The sequence below is a fragment of the Otolemur garnettii genome, unplaced genomic scaffold (assembly GCF_000181295.1).
Source record: "Otolemur garnettii isolate 467f Iridium unplaced genomic scaffold, OtoGar3 scaffold00232, whole genome shotgun sequence".
NCBI lineage: Eukaryota > Metazoa > Chordata > Mammalia > Primates > Galagidae > Otolemur > Otolemur garnettii.
The window spans coordinates 354,082-359,369 of NW_003852627.1; positions in this window are offsets into that span (position 1 = coordinate 354,082).

Consider the following 5,288-nt stretch of genomic DNA (forward strand, 5'->3'; position numbering starts at 1 on the left):
GCTATTTTTTGGTTGCAGCCGTGATTGTTATTTGGTGGCCCGGGCTGGATTCGAACGCACTAGCTCAGGTGTATGTGGCTGCTGCCTTAGACACTTGAGCCAGAATTATTCTAATTGATTGTTGTGTGGGGGTGTGTGTGTGTGTGTGTGAGGGCTTAGACCACACCAGGAGGTGGTGTTTGTGTGGCAGTTTTAACATTTATCTGCTTGTTTACTTTATATTTATGTTGGTTCCTTAATTCTTGGGACAATATTCCTATCTAATCTGAGACAGGGCAGCAGTGTTCTACAAGATTCCAGCTGACCAAGGAAATAGTTACTGGTGATTAGGCTGAGTGGCAAGAACTAACTTGTAATTTTTCTTGGCTTTTAAAGGAAACTTTGTTCATTCATTCATTACAAACACTTGCTGGTCCCATGATGTCCCGATGGGCAGCTTTTTGTGTCTTTGATTTTATCTCGAAATGACTTCATCCTCTTTCCACTGTATCTTTAGAACCCTATGGGGGCTGTCAATCGGCCACGCCTTTCTATCAACTCGTTTTCATGCAGCACTGTATACAGTTGTATAAAGGCACCTTATCACACCTGCGGTCTCCTTTACCCCCACGAAGGAGGTACAATACTGTCCCTATCTGCTATTGAGGGAAGGTCAATGATCAGGGAGGTCATGCAGAAGGACCCAAGGTCTGACAGCCAGTCCAGTGCTGTTTGTCTTTGGGGGTGGGGGGGGGTGGGGGAGACAGGCGGTGGTCATCGAATGGCAGCTGGGAGGGCTGAGACAGAGGCCCTGAGCGCCGCCGGCATTGGGGGAGGGCACGATGCTATTTCCCTCTCTTTCGAACGGAACCTTTCTGACTCTGTCTCTAGGGTTCCAGAGACCGGATCTGAGGCGCAGGGCGGGGGTGGGACGGCTACACTTGCCTGCAGCACCGAGGGTCTAAGAAAGGGGTGGGGAGGTTCATTAAGATCTAGGTTAAAGCAACCTCTAGAGCTGCCCCCACCCCTTTTAGGAATGGGATCCCACCCCTCCCCCATCAAACTTGACTGGGGTCCTTGACCGACGGTTCCAAAGACACTGTCTTTCTCTCGTCCCCTGCCCCCCTCCTCCCCGCCCCCGGACAAGCGCGCGGGGCCTGGGTCTCCACCGCCCCTTGAGGGCGGACTCTGCCCCCGCCCCGCCTCCCGCCTCCCTCCCGGGGGCGGTGGCCCGTGGCGGCTGTGCTTATTGGCTGCGGTGCGAGTGAGGGCGGGGGCTCGCGGCGCTGATTGGTCGGGGAGGCTCGGCGGAGCCCGGGAGTCCGGCGAGTCGCTGGGGGAGCAGAGCAGACACCGCGCGCAGCCGGAGCTCGGCGCTGGGATCCAGTAGATCGGAGCCTGACGAATCGGAGCCGCAGATCAGAGCCACAGATCCGAGTCGTAGATCGGAGCCAGGGCGTGGAGGGTAAGAGTGAGGCGCCGGGTCGCTTAGGGGCAGGCCTTTCCGAGCCGAGCTGGGAGCCTTCTGCCCTGCCCCCAGGGAGCAAAAGCCGAGCATCATCTCCCAGAAGGGAAGCCCTCATCCTCCCAAGACGCGGATTCCCTCCCGGGAAAGAAAGAGTCTCCCGCTCCCCTGGGAGCAAAATAGCTGTTTTCCCTTCAGAAATGGGCCTTCCTCCTGGCCCCAGCTCTAGAACTAGGATTCTGCTCCTTGATTTCCCCCCTTGAAATAGATTGTGCCCCCCCCCCAAAGTGGTCCTTAAGAACCTTCTCATCCCTTTGGAGACCCATGCCCCTTCCCCATCCCTAGAAAACTAAGTTTGGACCTTTTTCTTTTCCCTTGTCTCCCTTCAGAATGATGGGGGTCTTCTCAGCTCATAAATAACTGTGCCCTCCATGGAAAATGGAAATTCTGAGATCTTATTGCCCCCCAATAGGACAAAGCAATCCTGGGTAGAGACTCTGCAAGTCCACCTCCAGCCCCATGTAAACGTCAGAAACTGGGCTCTGGAGATAGATAGCCCCTCCCACCCCCCCCCCCCCCCCCACCCCCCGCCAGAGACCCACTCCTCCCTACCTATAAAACAAGGTTGCCTCTGACACAACCACCTAAAGGCTTTGCGAGATCTGACCTCTTCCTCTGAAGTTGTAAGATCAGGGGTTTTTATACTCAGGAACAGGGCAAGGATCTGGCCACCTATCCAAGTAATCCACCTCCCTACATCCCTCTTTAATCCTTTCCCTGAAATCGCACCCTACTAACACCCCATGACCATCAGCCCCAGTTCTTCCAAACCCACCCTTTACCACTTCTGCCCAACTCTACTCCCACACCTGGCCACTCCACCTGTCTAATTCAATACCACCTTTCCTCACCCACCCCTGCCAGAAATAAGATCAGAGGTTTAGAAAGATTTGATAAGACTGAAGCCCTTAATACTGTGATTCCCAGGCCTGGAGACCCTTCTAGGTTCCTCCAAAGTCTGGCAGCAGATTTGACTTCTGGGGCAGCAGGACCAGTGGGGATCCTCCTGCGCCCAACACATACATCAAGTGCTCGGTGCATCCTCCCCTGAGGCAGTCTGAGGGACTCTTCCAGGATGTCCCCCCCAAGCTCCTGTGAGCATTGCCTTGTGGAACCCCATCAGCTCTCGGCTGAGAGATGGGTTCTGCTGGGTCCATCCCTTAGGCTGGGGACAGTGTTGGCTTTGCTGCTTTGATGAAGCTAAATGGACTAATTGATCTGAGGAGGGTTGGGGTCTTCTCTTCTTTAGTGGGCCAGGTTTGGGGTGAAGAGGCAAGGGAGAAGGAGGCAGTGAATTTTGCCTTGTTCTTAGAAGCTGGGTGCTGCAGCATGGAGGATGGAGAAATATGTTCCCTGGAGGCGCAAAGAGGTCAGCCCCTAGGGCAAGTAAATGGCCCGGTCTAAAGTCCTCACACCTAAAAGGGCTTCTAGATTAATGACCCTGTGTCTTCTTTTAACAGTTAACACCCAGGGGCACAAACAGGGGAAGAGATTTGCTCAAGGTCACCCGGCCTGTGGGAGACAAAGCTGGCCACAGCTCCTCCAGGGCCAGCCCAGGGTTCCAGGGTCCCAGGCACTAGCTCCAGCCCTCAAATTTACAACAGTAACTGTTGGGCTCCAGGTCCATATTTGTCAGAGGAAGCACCAAGACTCTGCGAAGGTCATGCATCTAGGAAGGGGCAGAGCTGGAACTCAGTGCTGTCCCCACCAGGCTGCCTCGTGGAATCCATTCCTGGGTGTCTACACTATGCTGCTTACCCTGTGCAATCTTGGTGTTGAGCTCATTGCCAAACCTAGGCTAGCCTAAATTCAGATTGACCCATGGGAGCTAATAAGATCAGTTGCAATAAGCTGGATGGAGAGTGCTTCAGGGACCTCGCTGGCATAGCTGGGTTTGCTCCCAGAGCTTTGGAGGGGCGGTGAGGCAGTCACCACTCTTCCTTCTGGGGTCCCTTCCCTCTGGGTCTCTGCCCATTCACCCAGGCTCTCAGAACTCTGCAGCATCCTCTTCTCCAGCCCTGCATCTTTTCCTGGGAAACTGAGTGAGGAAAGGTACTAAAATTCTGACAGGTTATCTAGGGTCACCCAGCTGAGCACCAGAGACCAGGTCCCTATGAATGGGATAATCTGAGGTAGGAGCTCTCCCCTCTCTAGCCCCTGGCTGGTTACCAGCTAAAGGGTTGGCTGGTGTGCTCCAGCTTAAAGCCCAGAGCCCAGTTCAGATGTCAAAGTGTACATTTCAGAGCAGGGGGTTGAGAGGTCGGTCTTTGGTACTGCAAATCTGCCACTTAGTGTGTGATCTTGGGGAAATTATTAACCTCTCTGCAACTCGTCTTCAGGGTAAGATCAGTTGATCCTGATGAAGTGGATAGCACACGGCAAGTGAGTGGGAGCAATGATGGTTGTTACAGAGGCAAAGTCATAAAAGCTCCAGAACTGAGGAGAAGAGAGCTTGGGCTTTCAGGCAGAACTTGCAACCTGTGCTGTGCGTAGTCTGCCAGGACTTTGGAAACAGGGTGGCATCTTCCTGGAGAGACAGGGCCATATGCCAGGGAGACCACAGACACTGAAGTCAGATGGAGCCAAGAGCTGGGAAGCCTCAGGGAAGTCATTTGCCTCTCTGAGCCTCAGTTGCTCATCTCTGAGTGGAGTTTGTGGGAGGTAAGCCTCAGAGATGGATTGAAATCAGGGGTTCTCATCCTTGGCACTGTTAACATTGGGACCTGATCAGTCCTTGTTGTGGGGACCTTGTGTATTATAGAATCATTAGCAGCATTTCTGGGGCCAGAAGCACCCCCACACTGGGTTGTGTCCATCACAAATATCTCCAGACGTTGCCAAATGTCCCCTGGGGGACAAAATCCTCCTCTTCCCTCCACATTGAGAACAACTGGTCCAATATGTGGCCTTAAACATTGTTGATGGTTGGTATAAAATAGTTCCCTTCTGCTTGCATAAGTTTTTTTTCTAGTTTCTACATGATGGGGCATGGGGTGGGGGGAATGTGTCCAACTATGGTCTTTCAATATTAATGACAATTGTAATTCCTCACATTTACACAAGACGTGATCACCTCCAAAGTGTCATGTCTATCATACTGCTTCCCATTTTACAGATAAGTAGACTGAGGCTCACAGAAAAAGGTTAAAAGATTTGTCTAAGGTAATCACCCCACCAGAAATAGTTTTAGAAACAACCTAATTCTGGAGGTGTCTTCAGATTATTTGGCAGTCTGTTTCAAAATTTAAACTGCACGCCCTTGGGCCCTGCAACCTCCCTTAAAAAAAGCTTCTCCTTGGGCAGTGCTCACAGATAAGGTGAGAATGACCGCTGCAGGGCTTTGGGACATCTCCGTGGGAAGGGTTACAGTACGCTGTGTTCATGACTCATAAGGAGCAAGTAGACTTTGGAGGAATGAGGCAGATCTACATTCTTGACCTGGGAAGTTTTTCAAGACATATTATTTAGTGAAAAAGATAAACCCACAAAGTCAATACGCACAGTATGGTCCCATGCCAAAAAAATAAGATAGATGGGCCAGGTGCAGTGGCTCACGCCTGTAGTCCTAGCACTTTGGGAAGCTGAGAGGTTGGATTGTCTGAGTGCAGGAGTTTGAGACCAGCCTGAGCAAGAACAAGACCCTGTCTCTATTAAAAATAGAAAAGCCAGCCAGGGTTGTGGCAGGTGCCTGTAGTCCCAGCTATTTGGGAGGCTGAGGCAAGACGATTGCTTGAGCCTAGGAGTTTGAGATTGCTGTGAGCTATGATGCCATGACACTCTACTG